Here is a 12,405-nt window from a genome sequence, read left to right on the forward strand (position 1 = left end):
TGCTCGGCCTCGCCTCGCACCCAGGGCGGGTATGACCTCCTTCGCTGATGGCCGCTGCACGCCTCTGCGTCTACACATGCCCAGCCACAGGAGAGGCCGGCCTATGCCACTTACTAGTGGGACGACCCCTGTTTTAAAAAATGTTATTAATCAAATTAATTAATTAGATAATTAATTAACTTAGTTAATCAACATAATTACACTAATATGCCTATGACATGTGGGCCCCTGGGTTAATTAAACTGTTTAAATTAACTCCAATAGAAACAGAGTGAATGACAGCTGGGACCCACCACACTATTCACATTTGACCAGTCAACTGTGACTGCTGAGTCAACAGTTGACCTGGCCCACCTGTTAGCTCCTCTGGTACACTTCTGTGTACCAGGTCTGCGTACACCTAGCAATTATGCTTTATTTTGATATATTAATGTTGCAGAATATTGTTTAAACTTTGAAAATTCATAGAAATTAATCGGTAACTCGGATGAAAATGTTTTCTACATGAAAGTTGTTCAGAACGACAAGACGAGTCCAAACACGCGGTCCGTTTACCTGTCAGATGCCTCTAACTATCTGAACATGGAACTTTCCCCCTCTGGTCATATGTCTGACACAGATCCGGAACCGGGAAAACATTCCCGGTTGACTTCCCCCTTCACCGGTATCGTGTAGCACCATGTTAGAACACGTCTAGCTCTGCCTGTTGTCCTGTTTCGCACTTGCTTGCTATGTATTCATTGTTTCTTCCCCCTCTTCTTTCCGGTAGACCCCGAGACTGCCGGCGACCCCCAGTTCGACTATGGTGTTGACGACCCCTCCTCCTTGCCAGAGCAACCAGGCAAGCCCCCCCCCCTTTGATCATCCCGATATCGTCCATTCCATTCTCTCATGCTTGCATTAGATTTTGCTACTGTTTTTGTTTGTTCCTATTCTGTTGCATAGCCTGCTATTGTAACCTGCTGTTGTGACCTACCGGCTTATCCTAAACTGCTTAGTATAGGTTGGTTAGTGATCCTTCAGTGACCCCCACCTTGTCCTTGTTGCCCCTGCTTCACCATTGAAGACCCGATCAACGGGATCGAAGTCCAGGCCCCGGCACCACACATCACTTTCCCCTTAGTTGCTCGACACTACTGGGTTACTATCGAGTGCCGAGGGTGAGACCTCTACAGCACTTCGGATGTTAACCCTGTAGTGTAGCTATTCGATGGTGGTCATCGCGGGTGATTCCGCCTTAACCACTTCCGATACGACTCTGTCGTGCAACCCCTCAAGTGTGAACCTCTGGGGTGGTTCCTCTTACGTTCACCTTGATGATTACATCGAGTGGAATTCACCGGGGGTGATTCCTCGGTCCCATATAATCAAAGCCCCAAACATCAAATGGTTCAATAAGAAGTTAATAGTTCGTAGGCATTTCTTGACGTCTACTAATATTACCAATTATTTGACATTCTTCACAAGACAAGACAATTTACGGGCATCTTTGAAGAGAGTAGGCTAATAAAAACTGGATTGCAATACCTTATGTGCAGTTCTATCTCCAGCGTGGTGTCCTCCATAAGCCTCGGAGTGACACTTGCGTAGAATCTGTTCCTGTTCATGCTCAAGTACACAATGTCTAATAATACCATCTACTCCTTCTTTATAAAGGTGTGGGTCATCCCAGAAGTAATGTCTTAATCATAGATAAACTTTTTCTTTTGCTGGTAGGTGAAGCTAGGTGGTATACATTTAGCAACAATGTAATTAGCATAATCAGCATACCATGGAGTAGTACAAGAAGCATTTATGATAACTAATTGTTCATAAGGAAAGCTATCATCAATAGGTAGTGGGTCATCAAGAACATTCCCTAACCTAGATAAATGGTCTACAACGGGGTTCTCAGCTCCCTTTCTATCTATAATATGCAAATCAAATTCTTGTAGTAGAAGAACCCATCTAATAATTCTAAGTTTAGCATCTTTCTTTTCGATAAGATATTTAATAGCAGCATGATCAGTGTGAACAGTTACTTTAGAATCAACAATATAAGGTCTGACCTTATCACAAGCAAATACAACTGCTAAAAATGCTTTTTCAGTAGTAGCATAATTTCTCTGGGCACTTCTAGAGTTTTGCTAGCATATTGAATAACATTTAATTTCTTATCAACTCTGTGTCCTAGAACAGCACCTACAGTATAATCACTAACATCACACATAATTTCAAAGGGTAAATTCCAATCAGGTGCCTGAACAATAGATGCAGAAATTAAGGCTTTCTTAAGTATTTTAACTTCTTCTACACAATCATCATCAAAGACAAAAGCAACATCTTTTTGTAAAAGATTAGTCAGAGGCCTAGAAGTTTTTGAGAAGTCTTTAATGAACCTCCTATAAAAACCGGCATGACCAAGGAAACTTCTTATACCTTTAATGTCCTTAGGACACGCCATCTTTTCAATAGAATCATATTCAGCTTTATCAACTTCAATACCTCTTTCAGAAATTTTATGCCCCAAGACAATACCTTCATTAACCATAAAGTGGCACTTCTCCCAATTCAAGACAAGATTAGTTTCATCACATCTCTGCAAAACTCGATCAAGGTTGCTTAAGCAATCATCAGAAGAAGTTCCATAAATGGAGAAATCATCCATGAAAACCTCAACAATCTTTTTACAGAAGTCAGAGAATATAGCAGTCATACATCTTTGGAAGGTAGCAGGTGCATTGCATAAACCAAAAGGCATACGTCTATAAGCAAAGGTACCGAAAGGGCAAGTAAAAGTTGGTCTTTTCTTAATCCTCTTTTGACACAGGTATTTGAGAGAAACCAGAATAACTGTCTAGAAAGCAAAAATGTGTATGTTTGGATAATCTTTCTAGCATTTGATCAATAAAAGGTAAAGGGTAATGATCCTTTTTAGTAGCTTTATTTAGTTTGCGGAAACCAATTACCATTCTATAACCTGTAACAATTCTTTGTGGGATCAATTCATCTTTATCATTAGGAACAACAGTAGTACCTCCCTTCTTAGGGACACAATGGACATGACTTACCCAGTGACTATCAGCAACATGATAAATTATACCTACCTCCAGAAGCTTTAGTATTTCTTTTCTTACCACTTCTTTCATCTTAGGATTTAACCGTCGTTGGTGATCAACAACCGGTTTAGCGTCTTTCTCCAATTTTATTTTGTGCTGGCATAGAGTGGGACTAATGCCCTTAAGATCATCAAGAGTATATCCAATAGCAGCACGGTGCTTCTTCAGAGTTTTCAATAATTTCTCTTCTTCCTGCTCTGAAAGGTTAGCACTAATAATAATAAGATATATCTTCTTTTCATCAAGATAAGCATATTTAAGAGTATCAGGTAATGGCTTAAGCTCAAACACGGGATCACCCTTGGGTGGAGGAGGATCCCCTAGAATTTCAATAGGCAAATTGTGTTTCAAAATAGGTCCCTGCTTGAATAATACTTCATCTATTTCCCTTCTTTCATTCATAAACATATCATTTTCATGGTCTAGTAAATATTGTTCTAAAGGATCATTAGGAGGCACGGCAATAGAAGCAAAACCAATAATTTCATCTTTACGAGGCAATTATTTATCATGGGGTTGTCTATGAAATTTAGCAAAATTAAAATCATGAGACATATCCCCTAAACCAATAGTAACAACATCCTTTTTGCAATCTATCTTAGCATTAACAGTATTCAAGAAGGGTCTACCAAATATAATGGGACAAAAATCATCTTGTGGGGAACCAAGAACAAGAAAATTAGTAGGATATTTAACTTTGCCACACAAGACTTCAACATCTCTAACAATCCCAACTGGTGAAATAGTATCTCTATTGGCAAGGATAATTGAAACATCAATACCTTCTAACTCAGCAGGTGCAATATCATGCATAATTTCTTCGTATGATGAGTGAGGTATTGCACTCACACTAGCACCCATATCACATAAGCCATCATAGGAATGATCTCCTATTTTAATAGAAATAACAGGCAGGCCTACAACAGGTCTATGTTTATTTTTAGTATCGGGTCTAGCAATTCTAGCAGCTTCATCATAGAAGTAAATAACATGCCCATCAATATTATCGACCAAGATATCTTTAACCATAGCAATACTAGGTTCAACTTTAATTTGCTCAAGGGGTGTAGGTGTTCTAGTATTACTCTTACGAACCACAGTTGAAGTTTTAGCATGATTCTTTATTCTAGCAGGGAAAGGTGGTTTCTCAATATAAGCGGTAGGAACAATAGGATCAACATTATAAGTGATAGTATTTTCCTCAACTTTAATAGGTTCAACTACTTTTACTTTAATGGGAGGATGATATTTAAACCACTTCTCCTTTGGGAGATCAACATGAGTTGCAAAGGATTCACAGAAAGAAGCTACTATCTCAGAGCAAGTCCATATTTAGTGCTAAATTCACGAAAAGCATCGGTATCCATAAAAGATTTAACACAATCAAACTGAGGCATTATACCTGACTCCTTACCCTTCGTCGAGGTACCAATCTTCAGAGTTGCGTTTAGTTCTTTCCAATAAATCCCATCTGAATTCGATAGTCTTCATCATAAAAGAACCAGTACAAGAAGTATCGAGCATGGACCGATTATTGAGGGAAAGCCGAGCATAATTTTTTTGAATAATAATCTCTTGAGAGCTCATGATTGGGGCATGAATATAACATTGTCTTAAGCCTCCCCCGAAGCTTGAGTGATGCTTTCTCCTTCGCGAGGCCAAAAATTATACATATAATTACGATCACAATGAACCAGATGCATAGGATAAAACTTCCGATGAAATTCCAATTTCAATTGGTTGTAGTTCCATGATCCAATATCATCGCATAGCCTAAACCATGTCAATGACTTTCCCTTCAAAGATAAAGGGAAGACCTTCTTCTTGATAACATCCTCGGGCATACCTACAAGCTTAAATAATCCACAAACTTAATCCACATAGATTAGGTGGAAATCGGGATGTAATGTTCCATCTCTTGTAAAAGCATTAGCTAGCAGTTTTTTATCATACTCGAAGTAATTTCAAAGTAAACATTTTCAGCAGGTTCAGTAGGTTGAGGAGAAACTATTTGCTCTATTGCTCGGGGTGAAGATACCCCGAACAAGCCCCTCAAAGGATTACTTTCCATAGTAACAAGTGACAGTAAACTTCAGCACACTATATAAATTTTTCCTTACCAAAGGCGCTTCACTCCCCGGCAACAGCGCCAGAGAATAGTCTTGATGACCCACAAGTATAGGGGATCTATGATAGTCCTTTTGATAAGTAAGAGTGTCAAACCCAACAACGAGCAGAAGGAAATGACAAGCTGTTTTCAGTAAGGTATTCTCTGCAAGCACTGAAATTATCGATAACAGATAGTTTTGTGGTAACGTAATTTGTAACGGGTAACAAGTAACAAAAGTAAACAAGGTGCAGCAAGGTGGCCCAATCCTTTTTGTAGCAAAGGACAAGCCTGGACAAACTCTTATATAAAGGAAAACGCTCCCGAGGACACATGGGAATTATCGTCAAGCTGGTTTTCATCATGCTCATATGATTCGCGTTCGTTACTTTGATAATTTGATATGTGAGTGGACCGGTGCTTCGGTACTTCCCTTCCTTGGAAAAGCATCCCACTTATGATTAACCCCTCTTGCAAGCATCCGCAACTACAAAAGAAGTATTAAGGTAAACCTAACCATAGCATGAAACATATGGATCCAAATCAGCCCCTTACGAAGCAAGGCATAAACTAGGGTTTGAGCTTCTGTCACTCCAGCAACCCATCATCTACTTATTACCTCCCAATGCCTTCCCCTAGGCCCAAATAATGGTGAAGTGTCATGTAGTCGACGTTCAAATAACACCACTAGAGGAAAGACAACATACATCTCATCAAAATATCGTACGAATACCAAATTCACATGACTACTTATACCAGGACTTCTCCCATGTCCTCAGGTACAAACGTAACTACTCACAAATCATATTCTTGTTAATAATCATAGGGGTATTAATATGCATAAAGGATCTGAACATATGATCTTCCACCAAATAAACCAACTAGCATCAACTACAAGGAGTAATCAACACTACTAGCAACCCACATGTACCAATCTGAGGTTTTTAGACAAAGATTGGATACAAGAGATGAACTAGGGTTTGAGATGAGATGGTGCTGGTGAAGATTTTTATGGAGATTGACCCCCTCCCGATGAGAGGATCGATGGTGATGATTTCCCCCTCCCGGAGGGATGTTTCCCCGGCAGAACAGCTCCACTGGAGCCCTAGATTGGTTTCGCCACGTTCCGCCTTGAGACGGTGGCGCTTCGTCCCGAAAGCTTCCTTATGATTTTTTCCTGGGCAAAAGACTTCATATAGCCAAAGATGGGCACCAAAGCCTACAGGGGGCCCATGAGGTAGGGGCGTGCCCAGGGGGTAGGGCGCGCCCCCACCCTCGTGGATGGTGGGTGGCCCCCCTCTGGTGCTTTCTTTGCCCAATATTTTTTATGTATTCCAAAACTGACTTTCGTTTCAGGACTTTTGGAGTTGTGCAGAATAGGTCTCTAATATTTGCTCCTTTTCCAGCCCAGAATTCCAGCTGCCGGCATTCCCCCTCTTCATGTAAACCTTGTAAAATAAGAGATAATAGGCATAAGTATTGTGACATAATGTGTAATAAGAGCCCATAATGCAATAAATATCGATATAAAAGCATGATGCAAAATGGACGTATCATGTACCGGATGAATGACTCCAAGTTCGACCACCGTGATGCTAGGTGCGAGCCGAGGAACACTGTTGGAGACACCCCCCTCATAATTTTCCTAGAGATAAATACACTGATGGTCATTGAAATTGAGGTCAAAGCATGATACGGTCATTGTACTTCAGAATACGCTCAATACAATCATTGAATACGAGTTACAGTAATTATACGGTCACTGGCTCGCCGTAGAGCTTCGTATTTTGTCCAGTTGACTGGTCAAATTTGTATATGTGGAACCTACTATTGCATTGTCATTACTACGTCCTGCCTATCTCATGGGTCCCACCTGTCAACTGATGAAATAAACAAACATGTAAAAAACAAGGACTATGCGCAGAATCTGGAATCTCTGGCTTGCTGATCACGTAGGAGGCTAACTATTTGAATCAATACACTTGAATGCTAATGTACAGATCTTTTCTTTTTAAATAATACCCATGCATGCACACATGGCGCACACCACGTCCGCACACAACACATGGATACCAGTGCCTGCCTTCTCGTGCGCCATCTGCGGCTAGGTGGAAGGAGGCTGCGTAGGCATGCTCGACGGCCGCACCCAGACATAGCCGGTCGCGTGCTCTGCTCTGCTTGACCTATCGTGCAACACCACCACTGCCAGCACACACAGCAGAAGTAGCCAACAAGCGAGGAGACCTCTCCGCGTGCCGCTATAGCAGCAGCTGATCGCACGAGAAGGCAGGCCCCCACCATCATGTCCTGCACTGCCTGGTTCATCGCGCTACAGCCAAGCTTGTCCAAAACAGCACCCTGCTGTGCCATCTCTTACAGCACCTCTTGGTTGTTGTTGCTCGACAACCAAATGGAGACGAAGGCAAGGGGGCGACCGCTTCGGCCTTAGAGCACCGGCGCAATGCACGCGCACACACAAGGACATACGGACATTGGAGCACTGGCCAACCCCTTCATCGCCCTTGACATGCTCATGTTTTTCTTGTGCTCGTTGTCTGCTACATCCGACGTGCTCCTGCATGACATGCTTGGCGTCAATGAGCTCCTGCATGGAGTCCTGCTCGCGCGTGAACCACTCTTGATCACTGTTGAGTATCATTGTTAGATTATAAATATATGATAGACTAGGAAATATTATGACTTGCCGTGTACTCCAAGATGACCATGTACTCCTATATATATGCCCACGAGGCACAAGCAATACGATCAACTATTTTATCAAATCCCTCTCTACCTTCTAACAATCACCATGCCGGATCAGCCCTCCGGAGAACCACATCGCACCACCATGGGTCCACGGCCCTAGCTCCTGCTCTGCATCTCGTGCCTCCTGCCATCGGCCATCTAGTCCGTATCGTCATCATCTGAGTCCTAGAAGATCTCATCCACATCATCATTAGGCGTGTAGCCGCCTTCATAGACAACGTGCACAGAAGGAGTAGAGGCGACTGGGGATGCACCACGTCGTGGGCACTCCGTACGTGCTCATGTGCATGCAGCGTGCGTGCTTTTCCATCGGTGCTAGCTCTAAGGCCGAGGTTGCGGTCGCCTTCGTTTCCGGCTAGTTGTTGAGCAACGACGACAAGGAGGTGCTGCAAGAGATGCGTCGACACCGTTGTGTGCGAGCTTGGTCGTAACACGACGAATCGGATATCGCCGCAGATAGCACATGCCTCATTGCAGCCGAGTGTGTGCACATGCATGTGTTATTCACATGCATTCTGCGGCCGAGTGTGTGTTCATGCATGTCTTGTGTACGTGCGGTGTGTGCTCTATGTTGTGCGCGTATGTGCATGAGTTAGTGTGTTGGCGTGTGTACATGTGTGGTTGCATACGTCTTGTACATGTGTGGCTGCTTGCGTGGTTATCAATATAAAATATAAAATATCTTCAACTTAGCATCCTGATGTATCGTTTCTAGTGGTTAGCGAACAGTTCATGTTCTTTTATTTGTTTATTCCGCGAACTGACCTGTGGAACCACAAGGCAGAGAGAGGACATGTTGTACTAGGCGCCACATAGAATGTTTGACCAGTCAACACGTGCCATACAGATAGGATACCGAGCTATACGATGAACCAGTGACCGTACAATCATCACAACTCGTATTCAGTGATCGTATTGAGCGTATTCTGAAGTTCGATGACCATAGTTTTCTTTGGCCTGAACTGCAGTGACTGCCAGTGTATTTATCTCATTTTCCTATTCCTACGTTTTAAGTTCCTACGAAGATAGACTTGTTCGGTTCAACCGCCTCCCTAGGTGTTTGGAGAGGAGTTGGCCAGCGCGAGGAGGTTCTATAGGTGGGCATGCATCAAAAAACAGGGGAAAACGCATGAGGTTCCTTGCAGACGCTCCACCGTGAGGTTCCTTGCTCCTTCTCGGTCGCCGGGAATCTATGTTCTTCCACTCTTTTTTTACGTGAGCTTTGTTCATCCTTTTTCCAACACGAGACATCTAGCATCAAGGTGCACGTGTCATGGAAGAAAATGGAGATAATCAGATAAGCAGTGCGTAAGTGAGTCGTGCACTTCGATGGCACCTACTACACCATATTTTTTCTCCTCGATGGCACGTGAATAGTGCATGTACTCAACGACGGAGCATGGGATGGTAGCCATGACATGGTCATCCCTTTATTGGAGAGAGTACTAAATAACTTTGATGTGTCCCGTCAACTCGTAGAACGACGAAAAGCTTGCTTACTACACGAAGGAGAAACTTTTGCTTAGCGGTGGACGTGCAGCAGTTCATTTGCTGTCAGATTGCCAGAAGTACTAACGTAGTACCATCATTATTGTTCGACTTCCGGAAGAGGCGAAGAGCCAAGCGCAAGGTCACCTACTAACTTAGTACATTATACTATAGCCAAAGCGGGTACACCTTTTTAGAGCATGGTTAATTAATATAGGCGGCTCTTGCAGCGACACATCATTTAGAGCAAGTACTACTCTCCTCATAGGAACTTAAAACGCAGGAATAGGAAAAATAAAGGATTGGAGTGGCATGTCCACTTGAATCCGATAGCATTAACACAGTGTTCCCGTATAAAAAAACCAGTGTTTGACACAGGAAAAACAAAGGAAGTGAAAAAAAGTTGGAGTGGATGCCAAATTGCCAATTAACACATGATTACATAGGAAAAAATCCTATAGCATTCTATCCTATGAATCAAATGACCAATGTAGGGAGCACGGTGCTGCCTCTCATCATCCTCCTCTGCAGGAGTTTTCTTCTAGTAGTGGTGGAGCTTAGGCCAAGGAAACATTTCATTTTTCAAGTAGGGCTCGATGAACTCAACTATGTCTCCTAGCTAGCATGCCCACCTGCAAATGAGCGCCACCGTGAGGTGCGCGACAATGATAGAGGCTCTGGGAGGACCAGAGGCAGGCGAGCGACGAGGTAGCCCAACGACCCCTTGAGCTTGAAAGGCACCCACATGATCTCCTCTCCTCTTAGGGAAGGTTGGTCTCCATTGGGTACATCTCCGATGACATCCGCAGCTTCCAATGGCGTTGTTGCCATTTCATTTGTGTAAATAATTAGTCAACTCCTAGTCAACAATCAAAACCGCCTAAAATCTAGCATGTGAACACTAAAACCGCTCAAGGGCGAGGATGGAGTAGTATATTGTACTAGGTTAGTAGGTGACCTTGCACTTGGCTCTTCGCCTCTTCCGGAAGTCGAACAATAATGATGGTACTATAGTAGTACTTCTGGCAATCTGACACCAAATGAACTGCTGCACGTCCACCGCTTGTAAGCAAAAGTTTCTCCTTGTGTTGGGAGCCACCGCGCACGCATTGGCGAGGGAGAAGGCATAGTAAGCAAGCTTCTCATCATTCTGCGAGTTGACGGGACACATCAAAGTTATTTAGTATGTACTCTCTCCAAAAAAGCATTGACCATGTCATGGCTACTATCCCGTGCTCTGTCGTTGAGTACGTGCACTATTCACGTGCCATCGAGGAGAAAAAACATTGTGTAGTAGGTGCCATCGAAGTGCACGACTCACTTACGCACTACTTATCTGATTATCTACATTTTCTTGCATGACACGTGCACCTTGATGCTAGATGTCTCGCATGTTGGGAAATGGATGAACAAAGTTTAAATCAAAAAAAGAGTGGAAGAACATAAATTCCCGATGACTGAGAAGGAGCAAGGAACCTCGTGGTGGAGCGTCTGCACTCATAGTATTTTATATTATTTAGCGATATAAAATCAAGCAAATCTCTCCACATTCCTATTCCATTCTATAGTGTGAGAATAACTTTGAAGGTTACCTCCGTGGGACACCTAGTTATAGTATATCCAGCAAGCCGTATTGCTTCTCGCTCCTCGTCCTTATAGCCTGCCGACTGTACCTTCTATACACTTGCTCTTTGAGCAAAGGCCTCCCTAAGCACAAATTAATTTCCTGGGCATGCTTCTTTCTACTCAATGTTGCGTGCACTTTGATCATGTTGGCAACTTCACTGCTAGCTTGCTGGCTTGTCTTGCAATTGAAGCTAACACATTGCAACACTCTTGCCAGGCCCAGAGGTTAATTTCAGAACAAATACCTCAAGGTTAATTTGACAGACATGCCTTATCGGTTGAAAAAATTCATATCACTTTTTTTGGAAAGGTGTCATGAAGTAACACAATAGACCTTCTTTCAAGCCAATTAACATGTGTTCAATTTTTTTTATCAAAAAGTAACATGATAGACCTTCGATTGACATGTGTTCAAAAAACAAGTACTGCTGCAAGACCGAGAGGTTAATTTGAGAACAAGTACCTCGAGGTTAATTTGACAGACATGCCTTATAGGTTGACAGAATTCATATCACTTTTTTTGGAGAGATGTCGTGAAGTAACACGATAGACCTTCTTTCAAGCCAAGTAACATGTGTTCAAAAAACAAAAAATATCAAAAAGTAACGCGATAGACCTTCGGTTAACATGTGTTCAAAAAACAAGTACGCCTTCAAGACCTAGAGGTTAATTTGAGAACAAGTACCTCGAGCTTAATTTGACAGACATTCCTTATAGGTTGACAAAAGTCATATCACTTTTTGTGGAAAGATGTCTTGGAGTAACATAATAGACCTTCTTTCAAGCCAATTAACATGTGTTCAAAAAACAAAAACTACAAAAAAGTAACGAGATGGACCTTCGATTAACGTGTGTTCAAATAACAAAAAATGTCAAAAATTACGAAACAAAGACCTCGAGGTTCAACTGATAGGACAAAGCACTATATACATTTAAGCCAAACACTACTGGAATCAGCTAATTTGCCATCTGCCAGCTCTTTGCCGTCTGCTAGCTGACGGCAAAGAAGCTCTTTGCCATCAGCTACGCAAAAGCAGACGGCAAAGAACAGGCAGACGGCAAAGAAGCTCTTTGCCATCTGCCAGCTCTTTGCCGTCCGCCAGCGGACGGCAAAGAATCTTTGCCGTCCGCTGGCAGACGGCAAAGAGTGTGGTGGCCCCCACCCCCCGCTCGTTTGAAAAAATCTTAACGGCCCACCTCTTTGCCGTCCGCTAGCAGACGGCAAAGAGGCAAAAAGGCGGACGGCAAAGGCTGGCGGACGGCAAAGAGGGCACTTGACTAACGGGAGGTACCCCCCGCCCGTTACTCACTTCCTCCTCG

The sequence above is a fragment of the Triticum aestivum genome, chromosome 4D (assembly GCF_018294505.1).
Source record: "Triticum aestivum cultivar Chinese Spring chromosome 4D, IWGSC CS RefSeq v2.1, whole genome shotgun sequence".
Taxonomy (NCBI): domain Eukaryota; kingdom Viridiplantae; phylum Streptophyta; class Magnoliopsida; order Poales; family Poaceae; genus Triticum; species Triticum aestivum.